Source organism: Liolophura sinensis, chromosome 7 (genome assembly GCF_032854445.1).
Source record: "Liolophura sinensis isolate JHLJ2023 chromosome 7, CUHK_Ljap_v2, whole genome shotgun sequence".
NCBI lineage: Eukaryota > Metazoa > Mollusca > Polyplacophora > Chitonida > Chitonidae > Liolophura > Liolophura sinensis.
The window spans coordinates 33,072,434-33,095,317 of record NC_088301.1 but is presented as its reverse complement, the minus strand read 5'-3'; the positions used below and the strand labels follow the sequence as shown (position 1 = coordinate 33,095,317).

Genomic DNA, 22,884 nt, shown 5'->3' with positions numbered 1-22,884 from the left:
ATGAACTCAAGAATTACTTGTCAATTTCACATTGCTGGCTGTCATGTTTTACAGTACATGTACATTTCACTGAACTCTATAAAGCTCTGTCATACATGTACATTACTTGTGGGCCTAACACATTAGATGAAAATAAATGTACATGTACTGTAGTATGACATGAACCAGCAATGCTCAACACATACATGTACATAAATATTCTCACAAATTTATATAGATTTTTAATACCTGTACATTCTACATCATCAAGCTCCTCACACCTTTTGCAACAGCAAGAGGTCTGCTAGACCCAAATAAGGTGGGCAACATACTATATACACACATGTACATTTTTACTTCACACATTTTAAATGATTCCTTATCATAATGGCTGAATATTATTTTAAAGTGTACTTTGGGCTTTTCATGGCCAATGGGAAAACTAGGAAACTCTCATTCACAGAGTTTGTTGGATAACCTGACATACATGTAATGTATGAACAGCCTATTAAGCACTATCATCTTCACATGGTTCCAAAAACTGCAGCAGTCACATGGCTTGAATCAAGTCATGAAGTCACTTTTGATAACCTCGAAAGAGTTAATTGGTAAGATTACAAGCACAAAAAAATATCAAAAGCTGAATTCTAAATTGGATTGTTTATCTACGAAAAAAGTTATTGAAACAGCCATATCAGTCCCAGGTACATGCACATGTATTATGTGCTGCCTAGAGCCCATCTGGTATGTCCAAATGAGCATATGAAAGACAATGGTCCAAGCTACATGTAAATGTATGTGAGGTTAGAGGGATACAGAGACACAAAGATGCAATAGTAGCCAGGAATATAAAGACTATGATAAAGGGAGTAGGAGGATCCCAATGAACAAACTATTTCACATAACCTGGAGAGCTGACAGGGAGGGGGTACAAGTACATGTACAAGAGAGACAGCCTCATTTGACATGAACAACATCAGCTGTGCAGGAAATCAATCTGACAATGCCATAAAACTGTATATGGAGCCTGAGAGGGTAGGAAAACAGTGGGAGGGTGAGAGGAATGGGAGGAAGAGGGAGGGACAGTGCTTAGCAGTGTTCATGTCCTTCCTCCAGCCGCCTAAGCCAAACCACCATGGAAGCTATGTCCTGTTCTGCCTGTCTATGGAGGCAGAGGTGTTGTCAGTCAAGGGTTTGCTGTACACTGAGTCTCCCCTCCCCAACTCTGTCAGGGTCGTTTGTCATCCCCAGTCCCCATTACACACCCCAGTAGTCCTCCCTGCAGGTTTCCCTAGCTCTATCTGGTACATGTGTCTGCAGAGCTTGGCTGAAGTCCCTTTACTGTCTCATCCCCAGGCCACATGGTTGTGCCAAGCCAGCTTTTGTCAGAAGCCCTCATTAATACTGATCGTTATTATAGACATGCTCCTGTGTATGGGAGGACAACAGGACAAATATCCATCTGTAATACATGTACGTATGCAGTGTGAATGCTTCTTTATATTTACCCAACTATGCTGTGGGCAGATACATATGTTCTGTAGCCTTTTTTTTTTCTTTTTCTATTTTCACCATTTTTCAGCTTCTACAATACGTAAAGAAAGATAAAAGAGAGGGAAAAAAACTTTAATATCACACCAACACAGTCGTGATTATATAGATCAATAGCTAGCAATTAAAAGAAAGAAAGAAAGACCCACTGGAGTGTTCAAATGTGAAATGTTCTATATTTAAAGCAATTTAAGCACCAAAGAAGAAATCTAGTCAAATGCACTGGGCATGTAGGCTTATAGGTTACAAAGAAAACTAGTTTTAAAGTCCAAACATATTTTACTTTGTTTTTTTTCTCTCCTTTTATCACTCTTATTTGCTGTTCAAAAATGTGTCATTTATGTGTGGAGGTACAATGCTCCTGTATGTAAACATATATTCTCATTACTTTAGCATCAACACAATTTAACAAAACTGATCTACATGTACATGTATATATGTAATCATAAGGTACAAAACAGCGTTTTGATATCATTCTTTATAGTGGCAAACAGTCCATGTAAGCATAAATATTTAGAAATTTTTATTCAAATTCCACAGACTGCAAATGGTTAGCACATGTGCATGTACAAGCACAAGCACTGTTTCAAGCCCTTCTGGAGATACATGTACAAGCACACCTATATGGATGATTTTGCTACTATGTTGCCACCTGCAAGTGCCTTTGTCTGCAGAGCAACAGCAGCAAGTGTGGGCATTGCTGTGTGAGGTATATCAAGGGAACATGTATCTTTATGTTTACAGGTCTACCCTGCATCTCACTGTTTTGTTTGCTCCAGATTTGGCAGCAATATGGAAAACAAAGCATCTTTGGCATGCATGTTAACATATCCCTGCCACCACAGCAGTGAATGTGGAGCTGGGGAATAAGAGGGAGACGAGTCCTAGGGCCTCAACATGTATCAGCGCGTGCCCTTGGTATTCTAACACTGTGTGCTCGCAAGTTGCCATACATTTTTGTTTGTTAAGCAGTCAACTATCAAACAGAAAACATTCCAGGAGATGATCAGAGACAAACTTGCCTACACTTCGCCATTCATCAGCTGGCTGCACCGTCCCAGCTACGCACGGTTGAGATCGAATGCGCTAAAAAGCCACCAACTGTTCAATTTGTCCGGTAATATGCGTCAGTTATGCTCTTAATGTGAAGAATTTGAGGAATTCTGGCTTCCCTTGAGCACATAAACATAGACACCATTAGGAGCTGGTGTCTACATATACATGTGCTACAGGCTTATGTACATGTACGTAACCTTAGCCAAGGATACCTGTACATAATTATAAGTTCAGGTAGATAATGACATGGAGCAAATTGAAAACTTATCATCAGCATAAAACTTCAAAAAGAATGAAGACAAAATACTGAAACATCAAGAACTATGTTACATTCCAAACTTATTCAGGTGTCAATGTTATTGCATTATGCTGATACTTCCTTTTAGAAGTACAAGTACAGTACTTTACATGGCAATTCATTTTACAATTTTTCTGAGAGTGCAAATGCAATTTGATTTAAGAATTTGGGAGTATTCTAAAGTCATGTCATCTTGATTTCTAGAGAGACTATTTGTAACACTAAAATCTGAACATAACTTTACAATAATCAGAGGTACAGGTAACTTGCTCATCACCGAGAGTGGGAAATTTCCTGGAAACTTTTCCATGCAAGTTTTATGATGATACATCTGGCCAAAATTAAAATATTGTTTGTTTGATGTTACAAGCCCTTCATAACAAAAGAGGGTAGGTAGGTCAATTTTTGTGTTTTTTTGAAGGGAAGGACAATCGTAAAATTCTGTTCAAATGAATAATCACAATTAAACTTCTTCCACATTGATCAGATCACAATACTAAATTATATATCACCAAATATTAGCCAATCCTCAAAATAAATATTCTTAGATCTTTACAATAAAACTAACAGTTAAACATCTGTCAAACATTTTTATGAGTACTATGGCATAATTCATGTCAAAAGTTTGTACAAGCATTTTCAGGTCCTATAAAGAGGCGGCAAGCATGTGAAAATATAACCAACAACAACTACAAAAACAGGTACGATTATACGACAGTTAGCATTGCTGGCATCAGGGCCGTTATCCTTTAGGATGAAGAGATGTCCCGTCAAAGCTAGCTTGAAATCAAATGCTGACCACCTTGACAGTCAAAATCAGAGCAATTGCATTTCAAACATCTCAAAAAGAGCAGGATAGAAGGATTTTCCTCAGGCAATATTCATATTTTCAATTTCTCAAAAAACATCTAAAGGGCTGATTTAATATGTATGATTGAAACTTGCGGCTATACCACCATTTTTTTTTTAGATTTCTCAGAGCTTTGCAGAACAAAAACAAACCACCCAGACCATTGGGGCACACATGTATATCAACAGGTTTGTCAATGCTGCTCATTATTTTTAACCCCCTCCTTTCTAAAATACTAGCATTTCAATTTATCCAAGTTTGCATAGTTTTGCACTTGAAACTGTGAACATGTAGCTTTATAACATCAACTCTAGATTAAACACATGTATACATGTAACTAGGGTCAACATGTACCAGTGTTCACATGTATATACACTGTATATGCCAAATCACATTTACTTTCAGGTGTTACCATATCCAACTGTTCAAAGTACATGAACATGTACAGCAGGATTCTATCTACAATTTGTTATTTATAGAATAAGATTCCAACATCAATGATCTGTTCTTAGCTGCTGGGAACCTGAATCTTATTACAGAGGCTGTAATCTGGTCTGAGCACTGTGTATACCTGATACAGGCTTGTCTGCGAGTTCTAATCCTGGAGGAGCCAACGCAGCTGAGTCTCACATTGATTTGTCTAGACAAGCTGCCAAAGAGCTGCATGACGCTGCATATAGACGACCTGATAGCATCCTGCCTGATTACACTACACCCAACTTCCCAATCTTTCTCTGTTGCACATGGTTGGATTACACTGTCTTTACTGGTTAGTGAAAAGCATAGCCGTTAGCTGTTCTGGTTTTCGATTTGTTTCTCTGCCAATGAGACAGTTGTTACACAGGACATCAAGGTTGGTTTACGATCAAAACAGTGCCATAGCCATAGGCAAGTCAGAAAACACCACTACACATGTGTATGTATGCAGGGGGAGGTATGAACAGATGATAAAGGAACGGCATATTACAGCAAACAGTACGACAAGGATATATAACAGGGATAGACACTAGAGATGTGTAAAAACAGGGCTTGGGGTTTGGGATTTAGAGATTAAAGATGGTTATATTTATAACACGGTTATATATTACTGATGGACATACAGTATAACTGAGTTAAAGACTGAGGAAAGGTCCAGGCTAAAGTCAGGGAACTTCCGACATTCGGGTATCTTCAAAGATATTATGTAAAAGCTGAAATCCCCATCAATAAGACAGGCCCTGTCCAAATGTCACAGGTACATCAGGCATCTTGTGTTCCAAGACAGCTGAAGGGAGAATTCTGGAAATATTATCTGCCTCTGGACTTGTATGTGCTATTGAGAAGAAAACGTTTTTACATACGTTTTTTTTTAAAAAAAAAAAATAACAAAGCGTCCAAATGTAACAGACATACATGCATGTCTGAAATTCCCAGACAGTGATAGCCTGGACTTTTCTCAACCAATAAATGAAGCCTATTGCACATGCTTTAGTCTATGTTAAATTTTTCCACTATTCTGTAGATTTCAGCTGAGAATATGGATTAAAAATGGGTATGAGACAGCAAATATTATAACAGAAGACGTTCTATCAAGTAAGATTAACCTTCTCAGACTGCACTGTAAAGAGGCATGACTACTAGAAGGATTTCAGATGCGAGTAACATTACAGAGATCCATGGTAGCAATATAACATAGAATCTGAAGAGGTACAGAAATTGGACTGCTGATGCCTAATCTGACTATTCACATGTGCACTGACAACATTTCAGAATATGAGATGTCAGTAAAGCATGGCCAGGCAGTGCAAAAAAAAAATTGAGTGTGGGTCAATGGAAAAATGACACCAAGCAGAATTTATCAAAGCACCAGTTTGCATCCTGCCTCAATAAAATGAGGGTGAAATAAAAAAAAATTGTTGAGCTTTTCAAACAGTCAGAGATGAACACCTAGACATACTGTGTAAGGCCCAGCACCAGGAGAGGAAGTGATTACAACCCAATGCATGGTTAAACATTCTGTTGTTAATGTCTGGACTGAAGCAATGGCAAATATAGGCCTGGCTCCTTGACCAAGTTAAACCTGAATTACACTCGACTTTGAGCTTCACAATAGAAGGGTCATTAGAAGCCCATAATGATTGTAAAACTACCCTTTCCATACAGGCTCTTTGAGTTGAATATGGGTGTAGAAGAGTGGGTCACCTTTGGCCACACCTTGGTTACAATACCCCTGCTGTGGTCATCCACTGCTCTGTTAGGGCAGCTAGTTAACGGTCTAATTCAGTCATCTGGCCACTCCTAGAACAACAACAGCTAGGTGCTTAATGGTTGCCCTTTGACAATGGTCAACAGCCTCTCTGGCTTTGTGCATCCTGCACCAACTGCCCCCAAGGGTTTAAGAGAAACCTTTCACTCTTCTACAATGCCCCCTCCAATTTACCAACACTGAATCACAGAATTCAATAATCTTATGCACATATTTTCAGATTACTTTGAACTGCAGGAAATGTACGCTGTAAAAGACTTTAATAGGGCAGTTTTGATTTCAAACTCTTTTTTCTTTGAAAGTCCTCGTGTATCATGTGACCTGTGAACTTTTTTTTGGCAAATTTTTTTTTCAGCTGCCCACGTAACAGTAAATGTGATCCTGTAATAGTTACCTAACATTTTCGACAGGTCACATGAGTTCGAACTGGAAACTACCATATTCCCTGAAACTTGTCCCCAAAATTTTATTACATCAGTCAATAAACCTCAGTTAGAAAAAAGGATGAGCAAACACAATTTTGCAGTTTGATCATTCCTACTCCGCGTTTTTTGTTTTTTTTTTAATGCGCAGGGGGTTGTATTTTACTTTCTCACAGTTGATGCTCACAATAACTAAAGATAACAGTATTACACCTTTTAATTTGTCTAAATAATATGTTTTTTATCACCTTTGTAAACATTCATAATAATTTATACACATTTATGTTTTCCATAAATCTTTGATTCACATCACAAGACAGGAAGTCATAATCTCACCCAGAATAAATAAATTATAACATTTCCATCTCCTACTTAGCATTTTCATTGTGGACAATCCTTGCAAGGATAAGGAATGGATGTATAGACATTTATATGTAGTTCTATAAACTACATAAATCTACATCTTTATTCACTGAAGTAAAACAAGATTAATATATGTTGTCCATGTACATGTATTTTGCAATATTAACATACACATGAATTAAAGTCTTGATTATACTGAATAATTCAATCACTGCACAACTGACAGGATACATACATGTATCTACCTTATTAATCTTACCAACCCTCCGGCATGCACTAGGTGCCCCATAAACTGGGTGGTGTAAACTGTGTGATCACAAGAGAACTGTGTTTACACTGTAGGTGAAAATGTCTAACCTTCTCAAATGCTGAATGCTCCAGGTCATACAAATATAAACATTTCCCTATTAAAAGTGACTGTCTTATCCTAAATGCTTCATTTCAAATCCACCCCCACCCCCCCTCCAACCTGACTGACACTTGACTCCCATTCTGTGAACAGATTTGTAGTATAACTATACCTAAATGTACAGTGTTTGCAACATGTTGAAATTCAACTTTGCCATTTATGTATGAAGGATTCTGGTGTTTACTCTGAACTATTTTACCTACAAACAATTACTTGTAGCTCCTTCATTTTCAAGCAGGCATTTTTTATCAAAGTCTGTCAAAGTCTATATCACTTCAAAGCACATAGTTTTGAACAAGAAAACAATGTACACCAAAAACTGCTGAGAGCCCGATACTTTAAAAGCTTGTCTACATGACTGACATGTTTTAAGCTTAAAAATTCACACAGTGAACAATGCTGCAGGGAAGAGCTGTTTCATTTTGCTCTGCATACTCTGGCGATAACGTGAAATATTTTGTGACCATCAGCAGCTTGCTGGGATCTCACTGGAGCACAAGCTTTACTAGATCTTGTCACTTGCTATATCTACATGTACCATCTATTAACCTGGCTGGCTTTTACCTCAATGCATCCTGTATACACTTTCCTCTGAATTTCTCTTCCATCACCCTGACAAAGACCCTTTGGCTTTCATTGACAAAACTTTTCTTATTTCCTACTACACTAAATTTCATGGAAAATAGTTACGATATTTATGTTTTTGTCATTGTGATAGATACAGTATACATTCCAGCTAATACGTACATGCACCAACATGTATTTTCCCACAGTCTAAGTGCTTGTGAGGATCTTATGAAATCTTCAACATTACATGAAACTTGCAAACTGCTGATTTGAAAGTATAAAATTTTATACATCATATATCTACAATTTGTACCATTAAAATAAACCATTGCATTGAATGTTGAACAAAGTATAAATCACTGTAATATTTCACCTAAAATTTGGCCTCTTTTAAGTATTAAAAGTATGCAATGGTTGTTTGTTTTGAAGTTCTAGACCACTATACATAATCACTGCTCAGCTATGGCTTTAAATGAGAAAAGGCTAAATTTGCATGAAACTGTATCTAAATCCAGATAAATGTGTATGCAAAATCTTTATTGATTTTATCTGTTGTAAAACTTGCATGTAGATTTGATCAATACAAAAAAAATCTAAAATTTTAATTCAAGGATGATCAACACAAATGAGAAAAGGTACTCCAATACGAAGCCAAACTCACTTTTTCGGAAAAACGCACACCTTATGTCTTCATTTCTCATGTAATCTACATGTACAGTAAATCTAATCAGTAATAGGGGTAGATTTATCCAGAGTTTTATGATGGACTTCGGTCATCTTAAATGATAAATACACATAAAAATGTAACTAAACCAAGGTCTTATTCACATATTTACATGTGCTATTCACAGGAATATGGAGTTAAACAAAGACAACAATAGCTGGGGTCATTAAAGACTCACACCATTAATACATGCACAGCTAGGAGGACTTCATTACATCCCAGTTCTTGTTTTCCATGTGAATATTGTGATAATAACAACAGATATACATGTATCTGAAGGTCTGGTTAATTTTGCCTGTTAGCCCTATGTACATTTATGTAGATAATGCAAACAGTGTACTCTTTTAATGTTTCAAATTCTAAGACTACAACTATATTTCTTTATTACATCTCAAGTACAGGGGTTCACTGTAAACCACAGTGTAACAATTTTTGTTTCAACTCAAAAGAAGTAGCTGAAATACAAGTCAAGAGAAGCTGCTCTACTATAAAAAGAAAACAAGGCCATTTTGCGGGGGGGGGGGGGGGGGGGGTCATCACTTGATCTGTGTCTCCTATCATAAAAGATACACTATTCTTGGCAGGGTATACGCAGACGAAGCAGTCAAGCATGTGAAAGAAAATAACCATGTTACTGATGTAGAGGAGTATATCAAGCCACTAGCTAATATCTACAGCATAAGCCATGCTCTAGTCTATAAAGTCAAACCCTGTAGACCGATACCCTGTGTTTCGTGAAACACAGGGTATAGGTCAAAAGAAATCAATTATTGCTCAATAACCTAAATTTTATAAGCCCTCATCTTAGAAAAATACAATATTGTTATGCACACTCAGTCCATTCACCTAAACATGATCAATAAGGTGAAAAAGTAATGACTAAGTACTGATGAACAAATACACCTGTACATGAATTTACATATTTCATTGCGGCACAGGAATTTTCTTCTTCCGACAGAAACCAAAGTGCCTGGTTTAAGTCATTACCCTTTACCAGGTACCCGGGAAATAGCTTAAAGCTACAGGTACATGTAGTACAGCAAAATCAGAGGCAGTAAGTGGCCAAAATTACATACATGTATCATGTCCACATATATGAACACACTGAATTTGATGCATGTTTACATGCGAGGAGCAGAAATATTACTGTTAACATTAAATATTCCCAGTTCTGAAAAAATGACAAATGAAATTTGAAAAGATGTTTATGATATCAAAAACACTTTAAATCTAGAGCCGAAGCTAACTATTATAATTATTTTGCTTATCAACCGCTTCCACTGAGTACCACTAGGCTAAATTGTTAAACAATTCAAAACATTGCTAAGAGCAATCAAGCAATTCAGAAATTGTATTATGATTTTTAAGTTCAATATTAACCTACTAGTACATGACAATATATATATCATGGAACAAAAAGTTAAAAGTTGGATAAACAGATTGAAAAGTGTCCATTATGCAAAACCATGAACACAAAGGGCTATGTTTCATCTCTTTTAGAGTTCACAATTGACAGCCAGAAAAAACAACATCGCCATATATTAGATTGCGTTCATCCCAGTGCACAAGCTCAAGCTCCAGGGAAATTAGACAGCTAGGATTACAGCTGCACAGGCATAACAAGGCAAAAAGTGAAAAACACATTTATTAATTTATGAGAAACACATGTAATTTCTGCTGCATGTATTTTGAGAAATAATTAACTTCTCTAGAGTTGTGCATTGTAACTGTATGCAAGGCATAAATACTATGACATAATGAGTGTCATTCAAGGTACATAAATATGAATAACAGAAAGGATCTAAACTGATGCATCAAAAAAAGCCTTTTTCATGCCTTAATTCTTCAGTCTTGGCATGGTATACAATGAGACAAGGGCCCAAATTCATATGGAACCTGCCAATATGAAAGATCCTGTTCAAATTTATCTCTTCAAGACATCACCATCTATGTACATGTGGTACCTGTACATTTCCTATAAATGCAGACATATGGAAGTATCAGTACATGCACATACAACAACAGAGAAGGAAGGAATGTGACAGTGATTTAGATACTGTGAGTGGAAAAAAAAAACTTCATGTAAGACAATGAAGAACAAGGCATAGTTAGTCTTGATAACCACTGCAAAAAAAGATGGCGTTTTTATGTCAGATGACAGCAGACGGGGAAAAAATAGCACAAAGACAACTGATACGAGTAGAGATTACCATAATCTTCACTCTCTCATTTCTCAGTGCTTCTAATTATCAATTAGACAATTAACATTATTAATTACCTGTACAGGTTCTCACAGCTACTAGAGTGATGTCTTCATTGTTGTATTTATCGACAGTAATGACGTGAAAAGGGTTTATTTTCATGCAACTTACGAACTTAGAAGACAACATACTAGCTTACAAAGATGACATTATACAAAAGATATACATGTAGTACCTTCCCTTATACCGGCAAAAATAGTACAAATGTGTAACGAGTAGAACTTCTTGATATGCATTATCAAATTTATTTATTTACATATTTGATTGGTGTTTTACGCCGTACTCAAGAATATTTCACTTATACGACGGCGGCCAGCATTATGGTGGGAGGCAACCGGGCAGAGCCCGGGTGAAACCCACGACCATCCGCTGGTTGCTGGCAGACCTTCCCACTTACGGCCGCAGAGGAAGCCAGCATGAGCTGGACTTGAACTCACAGAAAACCGCATTGGTTGCATTATCAAATGTTACATACGCAGTTTCCTTTTAGCTTTTATAATAAGTACATAATATTCCATCTCCAAAAAATTAATGACTTCATAGCACTCATGTACATGAAAAAAAATTTGAATTTTGATCTTGTTAGTTGGTGAATATTTATTTCATTAATGTTTACTGCCATACGTTTTCCAATTATGCAACTGGGTTCAATTTTAAGGGTGAAAGGAAAGTGGAATGCCCACAGCTAATTACCAGCCTTAAGTTAATGTGAAACTTTCCCAAGGAATATTCCACATTGGTGGAAGCTAAGTGGTCTTCAACAAACCTAAGACTGTGCAACAAAACCAACACGCACAAGCAGCATTTAACGTTTACTGTCACCAAAGTCCCCATCAACAATGAAAGCAGTGACACTGGACATGTTCAATACATATACTTGAAGATTGGTAAAGTATAGCATGATTCACAATGCAGATATATTTGTTGCATTTTTACCTTAGTATTGTCTGAGGAATTTTTCAGCAAACAAAGAGTATTTCCATTCATAAATTGTAATCAAATTTGCAGCTTGACATGCAAAGGTTTACAAAACCTTCCACTGTTTGAGTGATTGCTTGACTAAAGTTCGCAACAGTTACTTAATATGTTTTCAAAACTAACCCTAATATTTTTCTGTGGGTGCTGAGAAAAGGTCAATGCTGAAAGTATAGTGATAGAGCTTGATCCATCTCTCAGTAGACCTCCTAAGGTGTCATCAGGCTGTGCACCATTATCATGGCTATCCGTCTCCTAACAGGGGACATTTGTCCGTGTTTAGTTAGACCGGCTGATCAATAGGGCCAATGATGGATTGGATGCAGGAAGTCTCTTTGTTCTGTTGTATAGTGCAGAGAATGCTGCAATCCTAATAAAGTATCAAATGACATGGGACAACAGGAAAACTGCTGCTGGTTTGCAGCTTTAACTCTCTGTTTATAATTACTAATATTCATGTTGCTTCAGCTTCTGACTACATGTACATGTATGCATATCTTGGTGGTCTTCCATCTGCGTCCTAAATGCTAATCCCAGATGTGCCAAAAATTCAGTTTCAGTTATCATAGATAAAATGCAAAGTATATTTTCTTTGTGCAAGAAGGTTCGACAATGACTCTTTTAGTTCTTGAGAAAGAAAAAAAAAGCAATGTACATTTGGTGCATGTTTTCTGAACTCCTCTGGCTAGATCCTTGCTGCATATCATTTCTCTCCAGGTTTACATGTACATATGCCCAAACACTTCAATCAAGTTTGTATCAGACATCTGGAAAACACTGACAGTTACAATGTATTACATGGAATAATACTGTGTCACCATTTCCGTCAGTCAATTAGTCAATCAATTCTCATCAGCACAAATCGACATTTACTTTTCTCTTTGTTCACTTACTGGACATAAATATTCAATAAAGGTATCACTATTGTAAATAGTGATAAATACAGCGCAGTCTAGCAGTGGGACACTACTCTTTTGTAAGATCAATCTCCATTGTTTTTCTACAATGACCAAGCATTATAATTACATTTGCATGAATCTCTATCTGTGGGGGGAGTGGCCATCTCTTTGACAGGGTCATGGAACTTGAAAACTTGCACTCATTTCTCCCTCTCCTGAGGCATGTCAATTTCAAGCAGCTAAGCCAGTGGCCTGCAAGGCACTTGGAAAGGCTGCCTAGGCAGGGCAAATCAGAAAGCGAATGGAGGTTCAACTGCAGTAATCCAGAGAGAGGGGGAAGTTTTATACCAGAGCTGTCACTAGAGCTCCGTGTACCCAGGCTGAATTTCCTGCTAGCCTCAGGACACCCATTCTTCTTCATTAGCATGGACAATTTCTGACAGATTTGCCGCTGAATTCCATTTCTGCCGGTCTCTCTGATAAGCCTACTGCCAGTAAAAATTGCCTTCTAATTATGTTTTTCTATCACACAACAGCAAATCTCTTTGAGGCCTAGGATCCTTCGGAAATATGGCCGCCATGGGAGAAGGGCGGCCCAAGAGCTATTGTAATCCACGACAACTTAATGCGCTAAGATTCAGTCACCAGTGTAGGCCTCAAAGAGACTAAATGAGTAACAAGTAACCAACCTATACAATTTGAGTGTTGGACAAGTAAATCCATTATTAGAGGCCCTAAGTTTCCAGGTAGCCCACAAGTCACATAAACTGCCATAATCAGTAATGAACAATGACAACTTCAGTGTATCCAGGACAAACTAACAGTCTCGTCTGCTCCTCCTACTCACCACACCCACTTCTCTTTCCCAGGATAGAAGTGGGTCTGAAACAGATGTACAGCCCTAGGGCATAACAATTTCCACAATATAAAGGGTTCCACTCTACCTTGCAAGCTGTTTTTGCCCTAAAGAGAGGTGTACATAAATTTTCATCCTTTTGGTGTGTCAAAGACAGTAACAAACCTAAAAAATCTAGCTGAATAAAGCCCTGATTTTATAAAAAAAGGGTTTGCATTTAAGTTACTTGTGTATAATAGCTAAATGCAAACTGTACATGTACATGATGCTTCCAGTATTGTAACAAAAACAATTCTTTGTTGAACTTTCTGTAATATTATACAAGCATAAAGCTTAACAAAAGGAGTAATGCAGACTGGCTAACTTCCAAGACAATTCAGTTTATGAAAAGGAATTCTGGTCAAATCTGTACCAAATTCATTACAACACAACATCAACTAAGCATAGTACTGAGAAGTATAATTCTGATAATCACTTTCTCAATTCATACGACATAAATGTGTACAAATCATACCTAGCAATGTGGAGATAAACTACTTTTCAATTATATCACTTTGCTGTCACAACAAGAGAACAGCAATGGGATTTATAGGTTAGAAAATGTATGTATACTGTTCAAAAGATAAAATGTTTGATCAGGACTGGTTGACAATATTCTCAGGGTTTCTGAACAACAAAAAGATAGAAAGTAGGCCAGGAAGGGGCTCTTCTCAGCCTGATCTACTAACTCTGCAGAGAGAGCTCACAAATCAGATACAGATGGCTAATTAATATACTGCAAAATGGAAACCAATGGAAACGACTAAACCATTATAAGCTGTAACAAGTTGTTGTTGTTGTAAAGTTACTGTGAACGAACTGAGAACGTAAATATGGCGTAAATTTCAGCAAATTCAATGACTAATTATGGTTCGCCTCCACTTCAACCAATGGAAATTTGTAACTGCACTTTTATAAAGACATTTTCCTTGTTGAACAGAATCTGAAATCGATAGATCTGAATGGTTTGTCATAGAGAGAGTAGGCCAGCCATGAATGCCTATCCTGATATTATTGATATTAATATTTCTCAAATTCTATCTATGTATGCTAGTTTCAAAATTTACAGCTGACATTACATGCACATCAGCTAACATGCACATCAGCTAACAGGCCACTGGGCCTATATGACATGTACCTACGTACACAGTTTACAGCATACCAGCAACATACACAAATATGTATGTATACATCTAGCCTGACCAGCTCAGAAACAAGTCAGTAGGTAATTGGGTCAAAGGTTGAAAGCACAGCTTGACTCACAGTATTCTAAGGATGCCCTATTATTATGTTATATATTGCACTGTCCATAATATATTGCCTTTTCGGTATCTTAAACAGCCACATGTTTTCAAGAAAAGGCCCTTGTGCATCTTAACATCCACATGCTACTACATGAATGTATGAACATGTAAGGCTACTTGTGCATATACATGCAAGTTAGGATTGTACACTGTAAGCTGGACATCTGAACACTACTGTACTTTCCCTAATCTTCCAAAAACAATTCAAGTTCATCCTTTTTCCTGCTCATTAAAGGATAGAAGTTGTTGGTGTACAAGGATTATACACATGTAATATACATGTAATGCTGTGGGCTATTGTGTTGTGCATGATATTAAGCTCTAGAAACAAAGAAAGGTATTCCTTGCTTTTAGATGCTGCATCATGCCTGCATACAGATAAGGGCAAGGTCTTGAATTTATACGTTACTTAGAGGTCACAAAGAGATATGACAGGACGATAGGCTGTAAAGGATCCTGAACCCATACATAAACATGTGCTAACATCAGACTTCAACATTACCCAGCTTGGAGATTAGATATAAAACATTGATTTATTCAATTCATTAATATTAATATTTTACAAAATATAAAAATTGATTTGCTCCAATGCATAGTATGGATGTAGATTGGCAATCAATAACTTCTCAGCTACGAAGTCACACACCTTTGGTGAGTTCAAACAAGATAATCAATAAAACACATGTGTTTGTAGTTTCCATTCTTTTTTCCCCCCTCTATGGGGCACAGATGGTGGGCTGAAGCTGGAAGGTCATATCAGTCATATTTATTACTTCTTTTAAGTGAAAGCAAATAATCATTTTGAGAGCAAAAGGAATGGTGGATCATTTATCATTGTCACACCACTTAGTCTAACATATCAGCATTGAAGTAAGACATTCAAAATGAAATTATGGATATAATCTTAATATGCACATGTTCACCTTAACATTTCAACACCGTTCTGAGCAAATGTACAATACAACATTTGCAATTTTGTAATTTGTGATCACAAAATGTCATGCACGGCCATATGAATATGTACAACAGCCTGTTGACCACCTTTGAATGACGAACCACAGTGTCAGGAGTAAACCACCATATTTCACCAGGTACATGTACCTGACAAACCTCTTTTGTACCTGACAAGCTGCAGCCAAATTATCTAGAGCTGAATTTGCATTTAGTACTATCCACTGTGTTAGAGGTCTCCTTGGTTCACATATGGCAATAATGTTCCACAAACCATGCCAAAGAGAATTCGTTTCTCAGAATACCATCAAAGATACATGTGTGATAATTATTAATCTACAATACATTTAAGCTCACTGACAGTACAATTCAGAAATCATTTCCAAAATATGAAGCATTCACTTTACATGTACAAGGGTCTAGGGTTTTTTTGTTTTTTTTTTGTTTTTTTTTTGGGGGGGGGGGGGGGGGAAGGTACATGTAACTTATAATAACTAAATTGTATAAATACATTATTTCAAGATTTTTAAATATTCTCATGTAGTGTTTTTTTCCAAAATCTATTTCTAAACAAAAACAATGTGTATCAGATAACCCTGTTCTTAATATATAAATTATAAGTTCTCCAAACCACATCTTATGCCACCAATAGGGTATGTGACACCTGTACAGGTTTACATATAAACAGGTTTGTATCTAATTTCACACAACGTCATGAAAAACACAGGCTTTGTATCAGAGCCACATACATTTTATTTTATCCACTATAAGACCACCAGTGCAAGTTACTGAGTTACTGAGGGCTTACTGAAGATACGCACCACTACCTAATCCTTTACACTGTACCAGCCTTCAGGGTATGCACCCTGACTCTGGTGACCAGAATACCTTATACACTAACAATACTATTTCTACTGTCTGCTATCAACACACCTCTGGTTCAGTCCATCAGAAGGTCAAGGCCATATAACAAGGATAACCCAGCTGCAAGGAAATCCTACTGTGTACCACATGACCACTTTATCTGCCTCACATATAGATATCTACTTTGTGCACGCCCTATGCATGCAGTTGGCTAATAGCATATGCATTATATTCTAATTAGACCATACAAGTGACACATTACTGTGCATACACATGTATGATACTGCAATTAACACATTTTCCATAAATATTTAGCCAGCTCATGCAGATGACAAATTTTCTTTGTTCAGCCCTCATCTTGTGAAAGTGTATTTGGGAGAATGTTATCATTTTGTAAACTTAATAGAAAGGTCTCCACAGCCACCCCTGCCATCATTAACTACCCATAAACTTTACCTAAATGTACACCAGTTTCATATTCATGCACATACCAAATACAAGGCTTCTAGCCAGTAATGAAAAAAATATACTTATGTGGTATTTTGACAAAAGTGGTGCGGTATCCAGCATTTGTTTGGGGTTGCATATATTATCCTTATTTTATGCAAACAATATTTGTCTACTTTCTCTATTCTATTAAACTCAAAACATGTATTTCGAACACTGAATGAAGTTATATGAACATGTTACTGTACACTAAGGTTCGACAGAATATTAATCACATCCAAAGAGCCAGTGAAATGCTTAAGCTCATTAAATAAACATGTACAGGACTGCAGTACAGATGTATGCAGCCACTGAGCTGAATAGGAAATGACTGGAATGGAACTGTTCAAGTGGAGCACCTCTTGCTTTACAGAATAAACTTCAGGCATTCAGTTTTACTTGCCTATGGGTGAGTGTGTGCATGAACCTAAATTAAGTCTTTCCTAAAATCGAAGGATCTTGCATAAATTGACCATTCCATCATGAAAATGGATTTTGTGCAGTTTTCTGAAGAAAATACATATATTTATACAAGTAAGAAGTTTATAAAATTAATTTTGCTGAACTTGGATTCATAATATTTAAATGTCTTAGTTTTACAAAATTGCAGGATCAAACATCATACACATATTGAAATACAAACCAATGCAATTTACGGAAGAAAGGTTTTTTTTGATACATGTACATGCGTATGTAACAGCAAAAATTCTGAATATAACTCTTAAATGTCTTTGAATTTGACATTTCCAAATTATCTTTGAATTAATTATGGTGAAAAAATATAAACATTTTTACTGTCAAAACCTATGATAAGTGAGAAAAAGATGATGTTCAGCCAAAAAATATCAACCATGCAGGCAATCTCCTGATGATCTTCATAAACTGATCCATATCATAACACTGTGATCCTGTAACATTTAAATCACCAAACCTGTATAAAATGAAGACATCATTAGGAGAATAATAGACAGAAACTCCAGAATAAGATATTTAATTAAATTTTCCACAGGCATGTAAATCAATTTTATATCTTAATTCAAAGATGAGCTGAACAACAAGAAAAGCATGTATGCCACATGTATCTTTACTAAAATAATGAGAAGAAACTTTTGTTTTTCAATTTTTGAAACACTGCTGATTAGTATTCAAACATGCATACCTTGATCTTTGTAAAATAAAACCACTGATTTTCCCATGATAGACTTCCTGTGAAAACACTTTAGCCTGAACTGTTTGTATTGAAATTTCACAGGAAAAAAAAAAACTATACACATATATATATTTATCTACATGAGCTATTAAAATTCATGACCTTTAAGAATAAAGTTACCCCTAATCAGAAACAGGAAATAATGTACATCTACCCACAGGATACGAAAATCATTTTTCAAGATGGTCGAGATCCATCATAACATATAAAAACAAAAAAAGAACGTGTGTAAATTGACAAACACACAATATATTTAGAGTATAAGACCTAAAGTCTCATCCTTGACAAAGTTGCTCTGCTTGATTCTTTCAGTTCTGTTGACCTAAGTGTGTTCCAAAAGTAGGATGATATCATACTAGAAAAGTTCCAAAAGTAGGATGATATCATACTAGAAAAGTGGTAAGTTTCAGCATCGAAATATATTTTACGAGATTTATTTGCACTCTTTCTTGTGAAACAAATTGAGCAGGCACACAAAAGAATTATTCAGAAAAAAAATGTTCTGATTAAAACAGAAAATAGACTATTGCAGCTTAATACTGTGCACTGGTGTTGAGGCTGTGTACACTGGGTCTTCAGACAATGCAGGTGTTTGACTTTATTGTATTCAGGAAACTGTCTAGTCCATACATGTATTCAGGCGGTTTAGGTAGTTGGCATTTGGCACTGTTGGTGATTGATACATGTACATGTCTCACTGGGGTTGACTGTATTTGGTCACTGTGCCTATAGTATTCAGAAAACGTGGGTGACTGGTATTCAGACACTGTGGGTGAATGCACTCAGACACGGCTGGTGAATGTATTTAGGCAATGAGGGCAATTGTATCCAGATATTGAGGACAACTGCATTCAGACGCTGTTGGTGACTGTTACATGTATTCAAACAGTGGGGATGATCATATGCAGACACTGTGCCTGATCGATATTCAGACACCGTGGCTGATCAATATTAGGACACCATGGGTATTTGGTGTTCAGGCACCGTGGATATAAATTGGAAATAAAATATTGTTGGTGGCTATTTTTAAGACACTGTGAACATTTGGTATCAGACATCGGTATTTGGCATTCAGAAACTTTGAGAAACTGTTCATAAACCGTATTCTGACAAAGTAACAGTCAGCGTTTTGTATTCAGACATTGTAGGTGTTTGGTATTCTTCACACACCATTGGTCTTTGATATCCAGACAGCCACTGTTGGTGTATTCATACATGGTGAGTATTTGGTATCCAGGCACAGTTGGTGATTGGTATTCTGGCAAAATGGGTATTCAGTATTCATATACTGTGGTTATTTGGTATCCATACATACAGTCTTGTGGTATTTTATCCATATACTATGGGGTATTTTGGTATCCATATATTTATGTGGCAGGTATTTGGTATTCTGTAATTCAGTCCCCATGGGGGATAGGTATTCCGATTCTCTTGGTGATTGGTATTCAGATTCTGTTGATGACTGGTATTCAGACACTTTTGGTGGTTGGTTTTCACACAATTGTGGATGGACGGTGGGTAAATGACATTCAAGTACTGAAGTACTGTTCACAGTCGATAGTAAAGAAGGCAGTATATGTCCCGAGTGGTATTGAGATAATGTTTTGCTTAGTGCGGATTTCTTTTCACGAAAGTTTTCAAGCAGTATTTACATGTGTTTGTAGTTTCTGCCCACAACTTATCAACATTAGGCCAAAATAATGCACAACAATGAGTTCTACGCGTACAGAACACAAGAAGTTGTTGGGGAGGAGAAGGGGGTGGTAAAAGAGCCCTGCCAAAGATGGGGCAACCAGAAAATCAAAACTGTAGGGAATTACCAGCAGTCCAGCATATACTATTGGTAATTGCTGACAGATGTCAAGTCACAGTAAATGTAATTCTAGAGTAATGGCCATGTAGTCTAGAGGAGAACCCAGAAAACAGGAATGAGAAAGAGAGCTCTTCAGCCTGAATTGGTATAAAATCAATAATAAATATGATACACAAAATAATGGGGCCTTGAATTTATTTCACACTTATTACACCATTCAATCAAACAATTCAGTTATGAAGCTTACAAAAAATAATATCTCCTAAATGTGAATCAGATATTTACATCATAATGAAAACTTCATATTTGACAGTTAGAGCCTGTGCCACAGAACCAGTCATTTTTCAAGATCCTTAGAGATATATAGTACATTTAACTATCCCAGAAAGTACAAGAAAAGGAAGTTCCTCAAACACATTGCCATATGATATGTGGTGTCAACAGTAAGAATGGACATACATGTACATGTAGTGGAATAAAAAATCAGCACTCTGAAATGTGAAATTACCAGAAAAAAGATATCAACAACCACTTAAATATATTGCACTGAAAGGACTCCCTGCTTGCATTGGCATGGCGAATTGTATATGCATGAAAACAGTGGTATCTAGAAAATTTCTTGTTTGAGAATGGTATTGAACACAAGTTTCTTGTGACCTAAAAATTGCACAATGTCCTATGATTCTGAAGGATGGTGGGTGGAGGTGAGAAGGTGAGCTACACTGGATATAGAGTATTGCTATGCTGTCAAATTTATGTTGCCTTGACTCAAGGAATGTGAAAAAAATAATGCACAAAGCTCCATTTAAGTAATAGTTTAGTTCCTTGATATTAAAAGGTTTATTGTTAGATAACTAGGTTTGTTCAGCCAGAATAGGGCAGTTACCCAAGTTACAGAGGACAAAGGCACTTAACCAAGCTACCAACCATACTCCTCATAATAATCATGAGGCTTTCCTATAGACTATTAAGGGATAAATATACATGCACCAAAGCAACCTAGCACTGAGCCTGACCAACCCCAAGTTTAATCCTGTACCCTGCTGTTGCTTCCATACATGGTGAATGTTATAATTTGACACAAAGCCACTCTGTAATTTACTTACTTCTACCCTATAGGGGCTACCCTCCTGTTGACAAGGCATGCAGAGGGCAAGTTTGACATGAACAATGAGGTGGATTTAAGAGAAAACAGCTGGTATATTACTCAATGTTTCAGACCTAAAAGACATGTACTGTAGCCAAGGTGATCCTTTAAAGTTAATTTAGTATCAGTTAACAGAACAGAGAGCCACTGATACACAATGCTGAAAGTCAAAAGCCACACCCACCGCTGGCCACACCCCCTTCCAATCTAACAACTGTGAGCACCTAATACATAGTGCATTAATCAACAACCAACCTACATTACATATACATGTACAGCTAGACTGTTGACCAGTTTCCTTCTAGCCCACTTAATCCTTAGACTCAGCTAGGTCAGTGTTATCGGATAGTAAATATTAAAATGCTTCGTCGATCTGAAAACCCCCTAACAAAGGCAACAACAACAGGGAAAGATTAAACCACTTGGGATGGCTGCACCTACTCTTAGTAACACCCTTATTTGCTGTTGCTCTTTAGTTATTCACCAGCATTCAGGGGCAACATAATGTGCTTCTTAACAGTGCACCCATGTGTAAAGAATGTGTAAAGGTCTCACCAAATTGGTGCCAAGAGCTTTGAAACTAAACAAGACTGCTCCTCACTCTGCAAAGTTTTCAGTTCCAGTTTCGAGTCTAAGCAGAACTGACTATCAACAATGGGTCCATAAGTACATGGTAGCTGCTTGGGATTGTAGACAGGAAGGAGAAACCCTCACATTTGCAATGATCCCTAAAGATTTATAGCCTCTAATATTGATTTACAACATAGCTCATCTGGGGCACACAACCTTCTGCTGTGAAACAATGTTCAACACCACAAACGAACAACCCTATCAGAAGTACAGCTCAGCAGGATGTAACAGTCCTTCCGTAAGTCAACAGTCCACACTACACTACCATATAGCTAACAATAATAAGGTCGTTATTTCCCTGTTTCAACGCTGTATGAAATGTAAAACAGACAAAGATGATATGCTAATCAGCAACCAACAGTTGTGTTAACGATACTGCTTTACAACTGAGCAATGTTTCCCTTTTTGTCTTAACACAGGTAAATGTTTAAATTCATGAGCAGTAAAATATTATAACTGTTATGCATACCTTCCTGTATTTTAAGAGTTTAATTTTTCTTTTCAAAGGTGCAGAAGTTCACAACTCAACATAGCTCTTGACAGACAGCAAATCCCTTTCCTGGTTATATTTCCCTACCACCTTACTCATCTATTTTACTTGTGAACTCTGGTTAAATATTCACAAACGGCAGGGACAAAGCAGCCAGGTTGAAGCTTACACCAGTGTAAATTTGATTTGACTTCAGAAAAGAGAGCTTCACATGCACACAATGTAAGCCATGGGTTAAACAAGCCTTTCTCACTGTCCTTTGACGTGTCCCTCCCTCAGTTCAATACACAAAAACACCCTACACCCCAACGCCATGTTCAGGACCGATAGCTAGTTGGCTGACTGGTTAATAATCCGAATACAGAGTGCACACTCGCCAAGTTTCATGTATGAAGAACAACTGTACCAGGGTCTGCCTTCGTCGTTAGTTACACTAGTCTATAAAGAAGTGGGAAGTCTGACAAGCTCGTCTGAGTCTGTAGGTCACAGGCTTAC

At 37.0% G+C, this 22,884-nt stretch overlaps 1 protein-coding gene across 1 annotated transcript in view; it reads right to left on the bottom strand.

Moving 5' to 3' along the window:
- The window catches only part of LOC135470177 (zinc finger SWIM domain-containing protein 5-like), a 43,303-nt gene that overhangs the window by 20,000 nt on the left and 419 nt on the right, over window positions 1-22,884 (bottom strand). The window lies entirely within an intron of this gene.